The sequence below is a fragment of the Rhincodon typus genome, chromosome 1 (assembly GCF_021869965.1).
Source record: "Rhincodon typus isolate 14 chromosome 1, sRhiTyp1.1, whole genome shotgun sequence".
Classification (NCBI taxonomy): Eukaryota; Metazoa; Chordata; class Chondrichthyes; order Orectolobiformes; family Rhincodontidae; genus Rhincodon; species Rhincodon typus.
In genome coordinates, this window is record NC_063332.1 from 171,656,278 (window position 1) to 171,675,634 (window position 19,357).

Here is a 19,357-nt window from a genome sequence, read left to right on the forward strand (position 1 = left end):
TGCTGAGCAGGTTTAATTTACAACAATCCCTTAATTTCCTAATGTCTAAATATCTATTAATCTCTGCCTTGAATATACTCAACAACTGAGCGTTCAGAACCCTCTGGCGTAAAGTATTCTAAACTCCTTAGAGTGAAGAATTTTCTCCTCATCTCAGTTGTAAATAGTCGATCCTTTATCCTGAGACTGTACTCAGGGTGACCAATCATCCCAGGTTTTCTGAGACTGCTCTAGGACTTTGCCTTCAGTCCCTTATCCTGGTTCTTCCTGAGATGCCATTTGTCCTGGATTTCTTCTCACTGTCTTCTTTTTAATCTGGGCATGTGTAGCCGCAAACAATGTGAAGATTGTATCTTCTTATTTTTCTGTTCTTTAGATTGTGAATTGAAATGGGGAAAGGCATTTTATTTTATATAACAAAAAAAACAAGGATTGTGGAAGGAATTACTGCACTTTTCAGAAATAGGTTACCTGACAGACATTGTAACTGCTGTTTACACAGTTGTCTATTCCAGCAGTGGGGACCATAAGAGTGTTAGATGTAGGAGCAGAATTAGGTCATTTGGCCCATTGAGTCTGCTCCAGCATTCAATCATGGCTGATTTGTTTCTCACCCCAATTCTCCTGCTTTCTCCCTGTAATGTTTGATCGCCTAATCAAGAACCTATCTATCTCTATCCTAAATACACACAATGACTTAGGGGCAGCAAGGTGGCTCAGCACTTAGCAACGCTGCCTCACAGCACCAGGGACCCAGGTTTGATTCCACCCTCAGGTGACTGTCTCTGCACATTCTTTCTCATGACTTTGTGGGTTTCCTCTGGGTTCCCTCCCCCAGTCCAAAGATGTGTAGGCTAGGAGGATTAGCCATGGGAAATGCAGGGTTACAGGGATAGGGTAGGGGGTGGATCTGAGTGGGATGCCCATCAGAGGGTCAGTGTGGTAGCTGAATGTGAATGTTTGGCCATTAGCTATTGGATCCCTTAAAAAAGAAGGAGCTGTCCTTTTCTCTCAGTAAAAAGCAGAAAAGAAAGCCAGTTTACCTCCCTTCAACAGTTGCTGTAAGCTGTGGCTTTTAACCAATAAGTCTGTGCCTTTATTAGTGTTACTATGTGCCTTCTGCAAGTAAGTGAATGTATCTGGAGAAGGAAGATCAGGAGGCAGCAGCTCCTGGCAAGCCAAAACAATGTTCTCAGCATGCCCCATGGAGAGGGACCATTTGAACTGCCTTCCCAGTCTTTCCCTTCACCTATGACACTCTTTCTGTTGTGTCTGTACATACATATTGGGGGAGTTTTATCAGTGGGTCAGAGTTCTAACAATATAGAACAATAAAATCATGAGGGGCATGGATAGGATGAATAGCAAAGGTTGGTTCCCCAGGGTAGGGGAGTCCAAAACTAAAGGGCATAGCTTTAAGGTCAGAGTGAGAAGATTTAAAAGGGGCCTAAGGGGCAAATTTTACCGCAGAGGGTAGTGCGTATATGGAATAAGTTACCACAGGAAGTGGTGGAGGTCAGTACAATTACAACATTTAAAAGGCATGTGGATGGGTACATGAATAGGAAGGGTTTGGACACATATTGGCCAAATGCTGGCAAATGGGACTAGATTAATTTAGCATATCTGGTTGGCACAGACCAGTTGGATCAAAGGGTCAGTTTCCATGCTGTACATCTGACTATGACTCTAATTACTATTTATTATAAATGAATATATACTGAATGATATTTCAGCAGCTGCTTTTGAGCAGCAGAGCAGAGAGAAGCAAAAATGAATAAATTTGTAACAACAGCTGGCTTTTCTGTTTCCCTCTGCCCATCTCTTTCATCATTTCATACAGTTCCCAGTGAAGAAGCAGTGACTTGGGAAACAACCGCTTACTGAGAACTTAGATGTATCTACAGGTTATTTTTACACTGAGGATACTCATCAATAATCAATCAACTGTAGCTTCAGGTTGAAAGTCTAACACCTCAAAAATGTCGCAGTTTAAACTGCATAGCCACATCTCTCCTAATCTCTACCTGTTAAACTTATTGCCTATGCTGGTGTGAGTGTTTGTGGTTGCATTTTTAGGATTTTTCCTTGGGATATCATTTAAGAAAAACTTGCAAATTGGCTCTGTTTATTCTTTTAAAACAAATTACATTTTATTTGAAGCTGCTAATTATTTTCTGACAAAATGCTGTCACAACACTTCTTAGGGTTAAAAAAGAGCGGGTGCATATTACTGCTCCTCACTTGGTCCAAACAATTGTGAAACAGGAAAATAAAGAAAGGATGCTGGAGATCTGAAACAAAAAAAGAAAATACTGGAGAAACACAGCAGGTCTAGCGTGAAAAAAAAAGCAGTTATCATTTCGAGTCTGGTGATTTTAAGAGTCACTGGACCCGAAATGTTGTCTGTTTTCTTCCCACAGATGCTGCCTGACCTGCCGAGTTTCTCCAGCAAATACAGCTTTGAATTGAAAGAACAGATGCGTTGGGAAATTTGCAAAATTCTGGATACAATCCTATGCATGGTGTTAATAACGACAAAGAAGAAAAGCCTCCACAAATTGCGTAAGGCAGTGAGACACAGGCCTTTTATCTCACTGGGTTGGAAGAAAACAGCAGCTGAGACATTTGACTAAATTTGGGGATCTGTGAATGTTGCAATAATATTTTAAGTTAATGTGTAAGGAATTTCCTACAGGGGGTGAACTAACTTTTTTCCGGCCAGCAAATTCCCTCCACGCCCTCCCCAGGGTTACGTCAGTGGGTGGGGTAGAGGGAAAGGGTGTGGAAATCCCCCTATTCTCCTCCTCCTCTTCATCGCCTGCTGTAAATGCTAGCCATGGAGACGGAAGAGAAATAAGGAAGGAAGCGTTACGGGGATAGAGATTGGTGTACAGAAGTGCCAGGTCGTGGAGACTGTGTGCATGAAAAGAGGTGAGAGGAGGGGAGGGTGTGAAATCGTTTGCACGTTGATTTTCCTTTTTGAATGGGGCGGCTTGTGACACATGCAAACTCTGGCAAGTTCCAGCTGAAACCAACACTCTCACACAATAGGAAGAGGGAGGAAAGCGGGGGCTGGAAGTGTCAGAGACTATTCGCCGATCTAGAGGTGGAGAGAGAGAGAGAGACGGACAGAGGCTGCTGTTATTCATGCCCGGGACCCTCAAAAAAAATCTGCAAGTGTGACTTTTTAATTCCGGACATCATTTGGTGTGTGTCAGCCCTGAAACTAACTAATGGAAGGGTGGGTTTGCAGGAAGCGCTTCTGCAAGAAGTACCTGGCTGAAGTTGTACTTTAATGTGCGCTGTGTGCGGATCTGCATTTATGGAATATTTGAGGACGTATATAGCCAAATTTTTCTTTTTAGGACGATGCATGAAACAGTAGTTCTTTCTGGTTGAAATCACTTGTTAACCTCCCCCTCCAGTAGCTCGCTGTTGAAGTGTGCGGCAGTGTCTTTGATTGACAGAGGACTGGCGGCCAATCGGGACGGGTCGGTGGTGTTGCCATTTTTCCCTCTTGCCCAATCAATGCCAAGTGGGCGGAGCCTATGGTTGTTGCTCTCCCGGAAGTGGCTTCAATGGGCTTGGCAAACACTGCAGTAATGGGCAAGGCTATCTAAGCCTCTTCTGTTATGCCCTTTTTTTCTAATCAACCTGCTCAGAGATGTTGTGATACACCTCTGGAGCAGGTGGGCCTGAACCTGAGCCTCCCAGCTCAGAGGTAGGGACAATATCACTGTGTCACAAGAACCCTAAATAGCATTTGGAGTGATATTCTTGACACATTGTCAAAAGATGTTCCAATGAAGTTTAGATGTATTTAACCAACCTGCATCAACTGAGGTCATCTCTCCACTCTCCTGTGGTGTGGTGATCGTCAGATTAAACAACCACCAGTCATCTCTGTCTAATGAGATAGCAGCCCTATGGTCCTGTAGGACTTTGGTGACTTTACCTTTACGGCACGAAGAATTATATAGAGAAATTTATAGACTATATTAAAATAATCTAATTTGATTTAGAAGCTGTTTCTAGTATTGTGTAAGACAATTAAATAGAGTGATATAGGAGTGGGAAGTCATGTTGTGGCTGTGCACAACATTGGTTATGCCTCTTTTGGAATACTGCATTCAGTTCTGGTTTCCTTGCTATAGGAAAGATGTCAGTATACTTGAAAGGGTTCAGAAAACATCTACAAGAATATTGCTAGGGTTGGTGGGTTTGGGCTATAGGCATTATATGACTAGGCTGGCCTTATTTTCCCTGGAGTGTCGGAGGCTGAGGGGTGACCTTTATAGACGTTTATAAAATCATGAGGGGCATGGATTGGGTGAATAGTCAAGGTCTTTTCCCCAGAGTAGTGGAGTCCGAAACTAGAGAGCATAGGTTTAAAGTGAGAGGGGCAAAGATTTAAAAGGAACCTGAGGTGCAACTTTTTCATGCAGAGGGTGGTGCATGTATGGAATGAGCTGCCAGAGGAAGTGGTGGAGGCTGGTACAATTACAACATTTAAAAGGCATCTGGATGGATGTATGAATAGGAAGGTTTAGAGGGATATAGGCCAAATGCTGACAAATGGGACTAAATTAATTTAGGATATCTGTTTGGCATGGACCAAAGGGTGTGTTTCCATTCTGTATCTCTCAATAATGCTATGATTGTTGAACTCCCCCAATCAGAGCTGAAGTGACTTTGGAAGAGAATTCAGCTAATGCTCGCTGAGGGCAGAGCTATTAGATCAGATGGGAGGTGAAAGTCTCCTCTATTTAGCTGCCTGATATGGGGCTGCTTCAGTTCAATGATCAGAAGTTGAAGTTGCTGTGCTGCAGGGAGGTCAATAGCACAGTCTGTCCTGACAGAAACGGATGTATGATTGTGCCCTGTTACTCATTGCTGTGAACAAGTTCAGAGAACAGGAAGGGTGGAAATGAGCAGCTATCGTTCAAAGGGAAAATATGGAGAGCACTAGCCTTGGAACTGACACAACAAGTCAGTATTTAGCCTGTGTAGACAAAGGTCCCTGGCAAATCTAAAGAACACTTGAACATTAAATACTGCAGACTCTGGACATCAGTAATGGAAATCTCAAAAAATGCTGGGAGGCAGCTTCTGTGGAGAGGGAGAAAATCTGAATGAACGATTAAGATTGATGACTTTTCCTTAGGATTCCTTGTCTCAAGTGTGGGTATTAGAATGAATTTGGCACTGTGGAAAAATGTGAAAGAGTGCATTTTTTTTAAGCAGACTGTACTGAAGGGGGCAGGCAGTTTTGTTAAAACTGGGTATGTCAGATAGGTTTATTGGTGGCAGATTTAATTTACATGTGGGGTGATGCACTTTGAAAGAGATAACAAGACGAGGGATTGCACAATGAATGGCAGGATACAAGAGAAACAAAGGGATCTTGGGGTGCTTGTCCACCGATCCCTGAAGGTGGCAAGGCTGATTAATAGGGTAGTTAAGATATACAGGACACTTGCAATTATCAGTTGTGGCATAGATAATAAGAGCAGGAAGGTCACATCGACGTTGTACAGAACCTTGGTTAGGCCACAGCTGGAGTACTGGTTGCAGTTCTGATCCCCACACTATAGGAAGGATTGGATTACACTGGAGGAGGTGCAGAGGAGATTTACCAGGATGCTGCCTGGGATGGAACGTCTCAGCGATGAAGAGAGGCTGCATAGGCTTGGATTGTTTTCTTCGGAGCAGAGGAGGTTGAAGACTGACCTGACTGAGGTGTGTAAGATTATGAGGGGCATGGACATGGAGAATAGAAAACAGCTACACCCCTTAGTCAAAGAGTCAAGAACAAGGAGGCACACGTTCAAAGTGAAAGGCAGGAGGATTGGAGGGAATTTGTGAAAGAGATCTTTTCACCAGAGGGTGGTGGAACGTACTGCCCAGGATGGTAGTTGAGGTGGGAAACCTCACAATCTTTAAAAAGTACTTGGATGAGCACTTGAAATGTCATAACATTCAAGGCAATGGGTGTAGCACGAGAACATGGGATTAGTGTAGATAGTAGTGCACTTTTTGGTGGTACAGACTCAATGGCCAGTCTACGTTGTATGAGTCTATGAAATGAATTTCAACATAAATATTCAATATTATGCAAATTATTGAGAATTGGACCTTGGTAACCTGGGCTGGTGACAATGCCTCTTCAACACTCTTTGCATTTAGAAGTAAATCTGGGAAGCATCTTCAGTGATAAGGAAAAAGATTACAATAACCTTTGCGTTATCCTGTATTCTATCCACCAGAATCGTCTAGCAGTCGGAATTTCTGAAGGTTCAATTCTTCTTTTGAAAAACTCATCACTTTGTGTTTTGATAATGCAGTTTTTATACACAGTTAGTAGGACAGGTGACTTTACTTTTAAATTAATTAAACTTATTAGGTTAGTTTTGGTGATTGTATCTGAACAAAGGCATACTGCACAGGGCAGTTGGCAGTTAAACTGACAACTCACTTTTCTTTCAGAAACAAAAGATGTTCTGTCATTTACAGTGTATTTTGCTCTGATGTCCAGGGCCATTTGACTGTCCAAATGCTTCCCCTGTTATCACAACCCCCAACTTTATCTTGTCTCTATAGTAACGTAATTCCCCATCTAGCATTCTTGATTAATGGCACAACACATTCTCTGAGCATATTGGATAACAAAAATTTCATTATATATGGAATTCTATATGATGTACAACATGGACAGATGCCATTACCCAACCAGCCAGCCCATGCTAGAGCTTTTGCTTGACAAGAACCTTGTCCCATAGGATCCCTACAGTGTGGAAACAGGCCATTCAGCCCAACAAGTCCACACTGTCCCTCTGAAGAGCATCCCACCCAGACCCTTTCCCCCAGTTTCCCATGTCTAACCCACCTAACCTAAACATCCCTGGGCACTATGGGCAATTTAGCATGGCCAATCCACCTACCCTGCACATCTTTGGACTGTGGGAGGAAACCGGAAGAAACCCACGCAGACATGGGGAGAATGTGCAAACTCCACACAGACAGTCGCCCGAGGGTGGAATCAAACCCGGGTCCCTGGCGCTGTGAGGCAGCAATGTTAACCACTGAGTCATCGTGCCGTCTCATCCTATTTGAGTCAGCATAACCTCTATTCCTCCTTCCTCGTGTACTTATCTAGCTTCCCTTAGATGCATCTACACTGAAGCATTGCTGAAAAGTCAAATGTTTTTGTCTTGCACTCATCTGGACAGAAATGCAAAAGAACCAACTTTATAAAGGAACAATTAGACAACATAAAGAGTGTGACTATGCCATTGACTTGCCTGGTTTGAATTTAATCAATTAGTTTAAATAGATAGTTTGCCATTCCTGTGACATCTCCATGTCAAACATAGACCATAATCATAGTCAAACATAATCACTCATCCCTTTATTTAAGTTTTGCCTGAATTCCTTATTTTATGACTATATTGATGGACAATGTCAATGTGTTTGGTTTTCACAACTTCTAGCACAGAAGCAGGCCATTGGGTTGGAATTAGTACTGAATGCTGACGTTCCTTCTGGGTTGTGTAGCTGAGTGTTTGCAATCTCTCCAATATTCTGCACATAGCAATCAGCATTGGCAAGAAAAAGGAAAATCGGAGGGGCAAGAAAATTAAAGGCAGCAGATCCTTTGGCTACTCGTTTCAACCAATCAATATCACCTTCTCTTTCCTTCCTCCCTCCTAGAATTGCCTAGCTAAACCCAGCATGAAGAAAGGTCAGGCTGGGATGGGGAACTGAAAGCACAGTGAAACAGCGAGCTGATTGTGAAAGTGAAATGGAGGAGGTTCAGGTGGTGAGACTGATGTGGAGGGCATTGGATAGACAGTCCCAAAGGGTGGACATGTAGTCTGCTGGGCAGCACAAATGGAGCAACAGAATCACTGGAGAAGTTGTTTGATGTTGAGTCAGTGATAGGGAAAATAGAGAGATTGAAGACTGGAGGTAAACATAAAAGGTTTGGGTTGGGCAACACAAGAATGTGAACTTTGGACTTGGCATGTCGGCACATGAGGAGTTAGTAGCGCTCAGAGCAAACTTCCGATGTCTAAATCGATTTCTTGTTTTTAAAAAAAAGTTGGAATCTTGGAATGATTGACTCCTTCTCTGCTCCTTTATCGTTTTGAATTGTACCAGAATCCTGAAATTGCACCTGTGTATTTGTGGCTTATCAGATTGTAAACTTTCTGAAAAAGTAGTCTAAACAATCGATATCAAATTTTTCTGGAATTGCATGATGTTTTTTGCAATGTAGTTTCCATTCAGATTTGCTGACTTTTTATTTTCTTTTGTTCAGTGTTCATTATTTTTAGTTCCGTCAAATTTATTTTGAATCTTTCTAAAAAGAGAGACCTATTGCTGAAGCAGGAGCAAATTACTGCAGATGCTGGAATCTGTACTGAAAACAACAAATGCTGGTGATCGCAGCTGGTCAGGCAGCATCGATGGAGAGAAGGCAAGCTAATGCTTCGAGACTAGATGACTCTTCATAGAGAACCTTTGGCATGATTTCTTTCCACGGATGATGCCGGACTCACTCTGATTTCTGGCATTTCTTGTTTTCAGGACATGTTGCTGAAGTTTTCCATCTTGCACTCATCAGGGCAAATGCAAGAATACTAAATTACAAATGATTACAACAGTTTATACTCTAGGTGGTTGGTAGGTTGACTTGGATTGTTTGAGACAATGGGGAACTATTGGACCTTGGTGTTTGCTTTGTTGGGCCCTTTCAGAATCTTGATCTTTTTCTTTGTTTAGTAAGTACACAAGGTGCTGAACAGACCGTAGTAACTCATTGCAAGGAAGCTGAGTGGAAGTCACATGCATATTCCCCATGAATGAAATGAGAGTGTGAGTGAGGCCCTGTTAAAGGCTTAAATCCTTGTTTTGGACTCAAAAAGCAGAGGAAGTGGTTATTTGGCCAGTGATTGTGCTATGTCTTTGCTAGAGCTTTCAGGTTAGACCCACTCTCTTGCTATATTCCAATGACTGTGCAAATGTTGCCCTTTTTAAGTATTCTGTCAATTCTTTCTTGAAAGTCAGCATTGAATATGATATTAAGCACAGAGAATGCTAGAGAAACTTGGCACGTCTGGCAGCGTTTGTGGAAAGACAAACAGAGTTAATGTTTCAAGTCTGCGACATAGTCTTGGGAGATAGTTCTTTCTTCTTATTTTGACAGCGGCAGGAAAGTGTCGAAGGGAACAGATGGTGATTTAGAGACCAAGTGCAAAAGACACCGGGGTTGTTAATGATGGAGGAAGAGAAATAGTGATGTAAAATGGATATAAATCATGGTGTGAAAGAGGGAGAAATCCCTGTCTGTTAAGTGCAAAGTAAACAAGACACATACACAACGTGAACCATTTCAACTGCCCCTCCCATTCCTCAGACGACATGTCCATCCTGGGCCTCCTGCAGTGCCACAACGATGCCACCCAAAGGTTGCAGGAACAGCAACTCATATTCCGCTTGGGAACCCTGCAGCCCAATGGTATCAATGTGGATTTCACAAGCTTCAAAATGTCCCCTCCCCTCACCGCATCCCAAAACCAGCCCAGCTCGTCCCCGCCTCCCTAACCTGTTCTTCCTCCCACCTATCCCCTCCTCCCACCTCAAGCCGCACCCCCATCTCCTACCTACTAACCTCATCCCGCCCCCTTGACCTGTCCGTCCTCCCTGGACTGACCTATCCCCTCCCTAACTCCCCACCTACACTCACCTTTACTGGCTCCATCCCCGCCTCTCCGACCTGTTGTTTCCTCTCCACCTATCCTCTCCTCTATCCATGTTCTATCTGCCTTCCCCTCTCTCCCTATTTATTTCAGAACCCCCTTCCCCTCCCTCATTTCTGAAGAAGGGTCTAGGCCCGAAACGTCAGCCTTTCTGCTCCTATGATGCTGCTTAGCCTGTTGTGTTCATCCAGCTCTGCACCTTGTTGTCTCACATACACAACAAAGCTGTGATTTGGGCTGGGGTGGTGAGAGTGTCGGGAGATAATGTAAGAAAAAATGGAGAATGGGACATCTTGTGTTCAGTTTATGGAAGTTATGGAATTCAATGTTGAGATCTCGAGGCTGTAAAATGCCTAAGTGAAAAATGAGGTGCTGTTCCTTGAGCCTGCCTCAAATCATTCTTTCAGGTAGCACATTCCAGTTCTTAAGTTACTCTGTTTATTTAAAAGAAAGTCTTCTCTCTTCTGTTAAAATAAAATCTAAATAGAGGAACAGACCTTTCAGCCCTATTTTTCCATGCCAGTGTTTATGCTTTTAGAGCATTATGCTTCACAAGCTTTCCCTTACCCTTGTTCAGCTTTTCCAATCAACATAATCTTTACTTTTTTCCCTCCATCTTGCTTAGTTAACTTGACCTTTTGAGGCAATGATATTATTTGCCTTAATTTTCCATGTGGTTCCACGTTCTCACCATTTTCTTTTACCAGTGATCGTTAAATCTAAAGTAAAACAATGAACTGCTGGTACGGCTAATGAAACATATATAAGCAGAATTTGCTGAAGAAAATCAGCAGGATTGGCAGCATCTTCAGGCCTTTCTGAAGAAGAGTCACTGAACTCAAAACATTAACTCTGTGTTCCATCGACAGAGGCTGCCAGATCTGAGACTTTACTCCAGCGAATTCTGTTGTTGTATTTTTTTGAAATCTGTCCCACCAAACACCAACGCTCCTATTAGTGGGAACAATTTCTCCTGAAATCCTTCAACTTTTTTAAAAAATGACCCCATCCCAGATTTGGTTCATGTCAAATGTTTTAAGCCTGAACCCTGACCATTAAATTGTGCTCGAAATGGGAATATCAATTGAACTTTTTCAATGTTCAAAGTAAATTGCAGATATTTCACCATTAGGTATTTAAGTGAACATTAGTGTGGACACTAGTTTGTCAAACATGGCTCATTTTACACTGTTCCCTCTGAGTTAGAAGATTGTGCATTCAAGTCCCAGTCTAGAGACAGGAGTACAGAAATCTTGGCTGACACTCCCAGCGCAATATTGAAGGAGTATTTCACTGTTTGAGATTTCATGTTGTGCTCATCAGGATATTTTCAAGCATACCATTGTAAAGGGCAGCAATGTTAAAATAAATGGAAAGATAGTACCATTTGGTTGGCAGGTGCACGCTGGTAAAAATATTGACATGGCGACTGCACCAGCTAGATGATAATTGACAGGTCATTGCCAAGCTTTGTTTAACTTTAAACTAAACTGGTTGACGCTGGTCAAAGCATTGCCCACAGCAATCAACCAGAGAACAGCTGTATGCTAATTTGTGAGTTGAAGTGTACAATGAGTTTACTTGTTCTTTCTGAGCCCCATGTATTAATATATGTAGCTTTCGGTGCCTGTAAATGTAGAAGTGGTGAGCCTGACTGATCTTAAATTGGTTACCAGCACAATTCTTCATATGATGAGGATTATTGCAAAAGTGCTCTATCACTTGAGATTATAACCATGACTCTCTTTCAGTCTGAGACTAAAGCAGTCTTTTTATAACCTTGATGTCATATTTAATCCCCAATTAAATTTCCAAGCTCATCTTCACACTAACACAAAGACCACCACAACTTTTGCCAATCCAACTCCTGCCTGGGCTCAGCTGCTGAAGCTCCTATTCAAGCCTTTGTCATTGCTAGATTATTCGAGAGCACTCCTTGCATGTCTTCTACATTCTATGCTCTAGTCAGAACCTGATGTCATCAAAGACTCTCCTATTGTAACCCTCACCAAATGTATTAACCCATCATCCCTTTAGTTGTTGACCTACATTGACTCCGAGTCTTGCAAAGTCTTGATTTTGATATTCTCCTACTTCTTTTCAAATAATTCCATGGATTTCTGCAATCTCCCTCCGCCTCACAACCCAGTGATTTCAGAATTTCTGAAATTCTGGTCCCTTGAGTGTCCCAAATTTTAATCACTCTGCAATTGATGACCGTACTTTCAGTTGATTGAACTCTGTTATCTTAGGTCTCACGGTAAGTATACCTTTAAGAAACAATGGTGGTATCATGAGGATGTGTCATAGCATGTGACCTGAGGGTATAAAGACCTCCATCTTGCCTCTGATCACTTGATGCATGACACTCTATTGTTGTAAACTAATAGCTTTTCTACCTGAGGAATGTAATGTTTGTACGTTATAGTTAATCATAATAAATGTCTGTTGGATTCTTCAATACCAAGATATCCATGGCAAGTTTGTTTTAACATTACAGGAGATAACATGAATATTACTGCATCAGGTAAAACACCCTGCCTGAGGCAAACCCATAAACAGTAATAAGCTCTGGTATTGCCTTCCTTACATTTCACTGCCTCTCTCCATTATTTTCTTCCTTTTGAGATGCTTCTTATAACCCACCTCTTTGACCATGCATTTGGCCTTCTATTATCTCCATACGTAGCCTGTAACTTGTTTTATAATGCTTTCGTGAAGCTCCTTGGGACATTTTGTTATGTTAAAGCTACTATGGAAATAAAAGTTGTCATTCAGGAAGCATTTCATTGCTGTAAAGTGCTTTGGGATGTTGTGATGGGCATTGTATAAATACAGCCTTTTATTTTCCTTAATTCTCTCAAGTCTGGGTCAAAAGGGACCAGTTTAGATTTCTGCCTGTGCTTTGCCAACTCTTTGTGCTGTTATATCACATAGTTAATATGCAGCATGTCTTTAAGAGACATGCCCATGGCGTCATCACTGTGTTATGGCATGTGACCTGATGATCTTGGTTTCTGTCTCATTGGGACCATTTGTAACGTGGCACACAGAGGTAAGTGTACTGCTGGTGGTACCTGAATTGCTCAATGCCAGCTCAGACGTTGTGCTTACGATTTGTAATAATTATGTAGATAGGAGCAGTAATAAACATCTGTTGAACCTTTCAGTACTCTGATTCATTTCCAGTCCTTGTGTTATGGCAACTAGTGAAATAATGATTTCATTAAGTATGAATACCCTGCTAAAGGTTTAAAAATAATCCCATCCCTGCATCCATAAGACTGCAAGATGCCAGAGCCGAAGTAGGCCATTCAGCCCATGAGTCTGTCTGCTGTTAAGTGAGATCGTGGCTGATCTTATAATCCTTCTTTTCTGCCTTCACCCAAAACCTTTGGAACTTTTACTGATTAAAAATTTGTCTGTGTCAACCTTCAATGTAGTTATGACCCAGCCTGAATAGCCCTTTTTGGCAAACAATTCCAAAGATCCCCAACCCTTTTGATTTGATTGCCACGTGTACTCTACAAAAGTACAGCAACACAGTGAAAGTTGTATAATGTCGCCACACAAGGTGCTATTTTAGGTACAGAATCTTAAGAAATTTCTCTTCATCTCTATGTGATCCCCTTATAATGCCAGCTGGTCCTAGATTCGCTCACAAGGGAAAACAGCTTTTCTAACATCTACCTTGTTGAGTCCTTAAGAATCTTATATGTTTCAATAAGGTCAGCTCTTATTCTTCCGAATTCCATGAGTACAGTCCCACTGTGCTGAACCTCTCCTCACAATACCATCCCTCAGTACCCAGTATCAACCTAGTGAACCTTCTCTGGAGTGCATCTCATGTCAGTATGTCCTTCCTTGGATAACAGGCACAAAGCTATTCACGTATTCCAGCTGTAGTTTGATACGTTTTAGCAAGACCACTTCAATTATTTTATATTCCAGTCCCTTTGAAATGAAAACCAACATTCTATTTTCCTTCTCGATTACTTGCTGAACTTAAAGCTTAGCATTTTGTGATTTATAGACAAGGACACCCAAATCTCTGTGTCGTAACTTTCTGCAATCTTTCTCCATATAAATAATATTCAGCTCCTCTATTCTTCCCGCCAAAGTGTATATCCTCACATTTTCCCACATTATCTTCCATCTGTCAAGTTTTTGCCCACTCTCCTGTCTGTGTCACTGTGCAGACACTTTATGTGAAGCTCATCTATTTTTGTATCCCCACTAACATAACAACAGTACTTCACTTTCCTCATCCAAGTCATTAGTATATACTGTATTGTAAATAATTGTGGCCCAGCATTGATCCTTGTGGCACAACACTAGTTACAAATTATTATCCTAAAAATGCCCCACTAATCTTAACTCTTTACCTTCTTTTGGTTTGATATTATTTATCTGCCCATGCTAATATATTCCCTGCAACACCATGGGCTCATATCTAATTAAATAGCCTAATGAGTGGAACCTTGCCAAATGCCTTTGGAAATCCAAATATATTGTATCCACTGTTTTCTCCTTTATCTATCCTGCTTGTTACTGCGTCAGAGTTTGAATAAATTTGTCAGACATAATTTCCTTTTCATGATGCTATGCTAACTCTACTTAATCGTTTTATGCATTTATAAATGCTCTGGTATTACATGCTGTGCAATGATTTTAATTCTACTGCATATTGAAGGGGCAGGACATATCCAGGTTAACTGTAGTGACCCTTTATAAAGGAGTGAATCCCAGACCCACAGATACCGTGGTTATCATGTCACTGAGTCTCTGTGCACCTTGGAAATGTTGGTTCTGTAACAGCAGGAATTGAAAATAATAAATGCCATACCCGTAGCTCCAGGACTATACATCTGCAAGAGAATTAATAGTGTAAGCTATGTAAGATGAAAGAAACTCAACATACATCCACTGGAACAACTAAGTATAGTTCTGACCTGCAGCAAGTAAACAAAGATGCATATGGAGAGCACCTTTTTTATATTTCTATTAACTGACTGGTCTGTGAATCATTCGGCGCTGAAGAAAACATGTTGCACAAAGTCAGTTGAAAAATGCGGCACTGTATGTAGATGGCAGTGGAAAGGACCTCAGAGAAGCAGATGAAACTAACTGCTGGCTTTGCCTGGTTGTAAAATCATTAGAATTCTCTATACCACATACCACCCAGATCTAAATTCAATATCTCAGCCCCTGGCTGCCTGTAGGTTAGGGTAATGCGTACTTGAGTTTCATCCAATCAGCTAGTGTTCTCAGCTGCAAGATGATATTTATATGTGTATATATAAAGTGTTCAGAGTCTTGTATTAAATGCAGCTGTCAGTACCTAAACGATATTTCCTCAGTCTGGGTACTGTTAATTAGAACACAAAATCTTGTGTAATTTCTGTAGCCCTTTTATGAGCAACTCTCAATTTGTGTAAAATCACTCGGAATTGTTCTAGCAGCTCAGCACTATTTCTGCTTGGGTGTCTAATCCAGGAATCTGAATGCTTTACTTTTCATTTTGACACCAGTGATTCCAGGACATGATGGAACAACCCGTAGAATGTGTTCCAAACAAGTTTAACTTTTAATGTAATTTTTGGGACAGTACTGTGTTTAAAATTGATCGTTGATATGCAGTTTTTATAACCGATTAAAGTAGATAGTTTAGGATGAAAGCAAAATGGCTTGCACCATTGGATTGTACAGCAACGTGTAGAGGCACAGATGGGGACTGTTGTGTTTGAGGTCAACCTGCTCACTATGTTTTCAAGAGAGTAAATATTCTGTTTTTAAAGAACAAAATGTTTCATCCTATACCCCTGACCCACCATGGCTAACCCATCTAGCCTATATATCCCTGGACGCTATGGGCAATTTATCATGGCCAATCTGTCCTAACCTGCACGTCTTTAGACTACGGAAGGAGACCAGAGGAAACCCATGCAGATAAAGGCGAAAAGGGGAAATGCGCAAACTCCACACAGTCACCCAAGGCTGGGAAGGAACCCAGGTCTCTGGTGCTGTGAGGCAACAGTGTTAACCATTAATCGTTTCTCCATTAATTATATTCTTAAAGTACCTTCTTTTGGTGTTACAATTAACAATGGATTTGGCAATTTTTGATGCTGGGTGTTGAAATGGATCTGATGATATTGTAGGCTTAAATGTTTCACCTCGATAATTTCATCTTGCAATAGGTGCTGCAGTACAAAAAGGTTGTTTCTCAGTAGAAAATTTTTTTCTTCACTCATGGGCCCTGGTGTTACTGGCTGGACGGTATTTATTCGAGTCATACAGCACGGAAACAGACCCTTCAGTTCAACCAGTCCATGCCGACGATAATCCCAAAATAAACTAGCCCTACCTGCCTGCACTTGACCCACATCTTTCAAAACATTTCTTATTCATGTACTTATCCAAATGTCTCTTCAAAGTTGTGCCTGCTTCCAGGGTATTACTGCCTAGGGGATGTGAGAGTGCACACTACATTATGTATGCTGTGAAGTGCAAAAATGTTTGTCAGTCGATATGGGAATGAAATGCCTTGGTGTAGTGCCAGATAAGAGCCAAAACTTGCTCATATTGTCACCCGCATGTCGTCCTACAAAGATACGGTTGGTTTTGGCGTGGGGCTATTGTGTTGCATATTCAAATAGTCACTTGAGTAATAGTTTAGAAGTCTGAAACTTGAAATGCAATTCAATGAAATATTAGATGATATGAATCTATATAAACACTAGTGATAGCACCTTAGTTAAGGAAACCTGGATCAAGGCAACCATACAGTGGAGAGTTGTCCCCATGTGTGAATGGGTGTATGGGTTGTGTGTGATTATCAATACTCCATGTTATGAAAAAGGTTTTTTTTAATGTATAAGGGTGGTACAGGAACTATGGCTATATCTATTAGGAAAGGTTGAGCAGGCTGGGAATGTTTTCTCTGGTATTGGAAGACCTGATTGAGGTCTTCGAAATTTATGAAAAGGGTAAGAAAATGTTCCAGTTTTGCTGGTGTCCATACCTGGGTGCCATCAATATAAGATTGTCATTGATAAATCCAGTGAGGAATACAGGGGGAAATCCTTTACACGGTGAGTAGTTAGAATGGGAAGGTTAATACAATATGGAATTGTTAAAATGCGTATTGTAGGTATTTCTGAAGGGAAGCTAGATAAACTCTAACGGAGAAAAGAATCAGAGTAGATACTGACGCTATGAGGTGAAATGCAGAGGGAGGAGGCTGTTATGGATGATAAGCATCAGCATGGACTAGTTGGTCTGAATGGCCTGTTTCTGTGCTTCAAATCTTACCTAGATTGATGGTTCCTTTGCATCGCTTACTCCATGATTTGAAAGCTTTGCTCTTGTACAGTGTAGAAATCAGCACCAGTTTGTAGTGTGAATAATATTCTTCAGTCTCATAACATAGTGTCCAAGAGGGTTTTCAAGACATTTCCTCCCAAGGAAACATACTTTATGGAGAATCTATGGTTGTGAATTGGGATGCATAACTTTCCGAAGAGATGCGAAGTTGAGACCCCACCTGTATGTAAGCAGAGGTGAAAGAGCCCATGGTGCTTGGTCTGAAGTAGGAAAGAGATTTCTTTATGATATCTTAGTTAATATTTAATCTCAGCCACTAATGGGATGGCATGGTAGCTCAGTAGTAAGGACTGCTGCCTTACAACTCCAGGGCCCCGGGTTCGATTCCACCTTTGGGTGACCGTCTGTGTAGAGTTTGCACATCAGCCGCACCCCCCAACCCGTGTCTGTGCATGTTTCATCCCACTAGTCCAAAGATGTGCAGGTTAGGTGGGCTAGCCATGGGAAATGCAGGGTTACAAGGATAGGATAGTGAGGTAGGTCTGGGATATTCTTTGCAGGGTCAGTATGGACTCAATGGGCTGAATAGCCTGCTTCCGTGCTGTAGGGATTATATGATTCTAATAAAACAGATGAACTGGTTATCATGACGTTACTTTTTTTTTGCTGAGAAAAAATATATTTTGTTGAAGTTTTTTTGACTTGTATTCATCTGGACATGTTGCAAGAATGTCTGCGTAAAAGGAAACAATATTTTATATCATAAGAAAAGGGAATGCTGATTGTTTGGACTCTGGTAGAGGCATTGCCATGTAAATAGCATCAGTCATGTAAGAACATAAGAACTAGGAGCAGGGATAGGCCATTCAGCCCCTCGAGCCTGCTTCACCATTTGATATGATCATGGCTGATCTCAGCTCATCTTGGCCTCAACTCCACTTTCCTGCCCACTCTCCACAACTCTTCAACCCTTCAAGTTAGATTGTGGCTGGCAATTAATTACAAAAAGCTTTGTTTAAATTTAAACCAGGCATTTGTCTCTGGTCAAAGCAATGCCCTAAGGAATGAACCAGTGAATGGCTGTCTCTTGTTTTGTGAGTTGAAACAGGCACAATTTGCATGCATGTTCCTTCTGCCTGCAAAGATCAGGGCCCTATATATTTACATTTGCAGAGCGCCACACAGTGAGCCTGACTAATGATCCTAAACTGATTGGCAGTATAATTCTTAGCACCCTCAGGATTAGTTAGCAAATGTTGCTCGTCGTGTGCAAATTGGCTGCTATATACCCGGTTAAGCTCAGTTGGCTGGATGGCTGGTTTCTGAAACAGTGTGATGCCAACAGCACGGGCTCAATTCCCATCACCAGCTGAGGTTATCATGAAAGACTGCCCTTCCCAACCTCTCCCCTCGCCTGAGGTATGGTGGCCCTGTGGTTAAGCCACCACAAGTTGTCTCTCACTAGTGAAGGAGCAGTCCCTATAGTCTGAGAACAAAGCAGTCTGTTCCCAAAGTATCGCATTCTCAGCAATGAAATTAATGAGAAGGTGACTTGTTTTGGTAATGCTGAGGGTGATACCCACTGGAGGGTAAAAGGGGATTCTCCCCTGCACCCTGCCACAGAGCAGTTTTGGACAGAGGTGTAACTTCTTATGGTCCCTGAATGTGTGGTGAATGCTTTGGTTGCATGATGCCACCTGAAAAATAGCATCTCCGATAGTGCAGAATTCTCTTGGTACTGCACCAATGCAGTGTTAGCCTGAAGCAGCACTTGTCCCTTCTGTATCAGAGGGGTTACTGACTGAGCCATGTCAATTATAGATATAGGAATTAGTGCTGTTTGTGGTTTTGTGCAAATATTAGCTTGTGTAACACATAGTCATGCAAATAGTATAATATTACAGACTTAGACAGTCTGGGTTTTATCCTTACTGATGTTACTGTACATTAACCACAACTGATTTGACTATACTGGCTCTGTTTGACAGAGGTTGACTCTAGCTGAGATTGATGGCACAAAGTTAAGTGGCATTGTAGACAGTGCAGATGAGAGCATAAAATTCCAAAGAGCTATTGATAGACTCGGTGAATGGTTAAAACTGTGACAGATGGAGTTCAAGAAAGGAAAGATAAGGGTACTTTCTAGATGGTATAAAGTTAAATACAATGGGTGTCCAAAAAGACTTGAGCAGTTCAGGTGCGTAGATTTTTAGGCTGTAACGAACAGATGCAGAAAATAATCAAGAAAGCTAATGGAATGCCAGCCT

At 41.6% G+C, this 19,357-nt stretch overlaps 1 protein-coding gene across 3 annotated transcripts in view; it reads left to right on the forward strand.

The window, feature by feature from the left end:
- The first annotated feature begins 2,769 nt into the window (after positions 1-2,769).
- The window catches only part of pdlim5a (PDZ and LIM domain 5a), a 237,926-nt gene continuing 221,338 nt past the window's right edge, over positions 2,770-19,357 (forward strand). For 2 of the 3 annotated variants that reach the window (XM_048595832.1, XM_048595842.1), the window contains exon 1: positions 2,770-2,934. The gene's annotated coding sequence lies outside the window, so the exon portion shown is untranslated. The remainder of the gene's footprint in view (positions 2,935-19,357) is intronic. The other variant, XM_048595848.1, reaches the window with a different exon arrangement.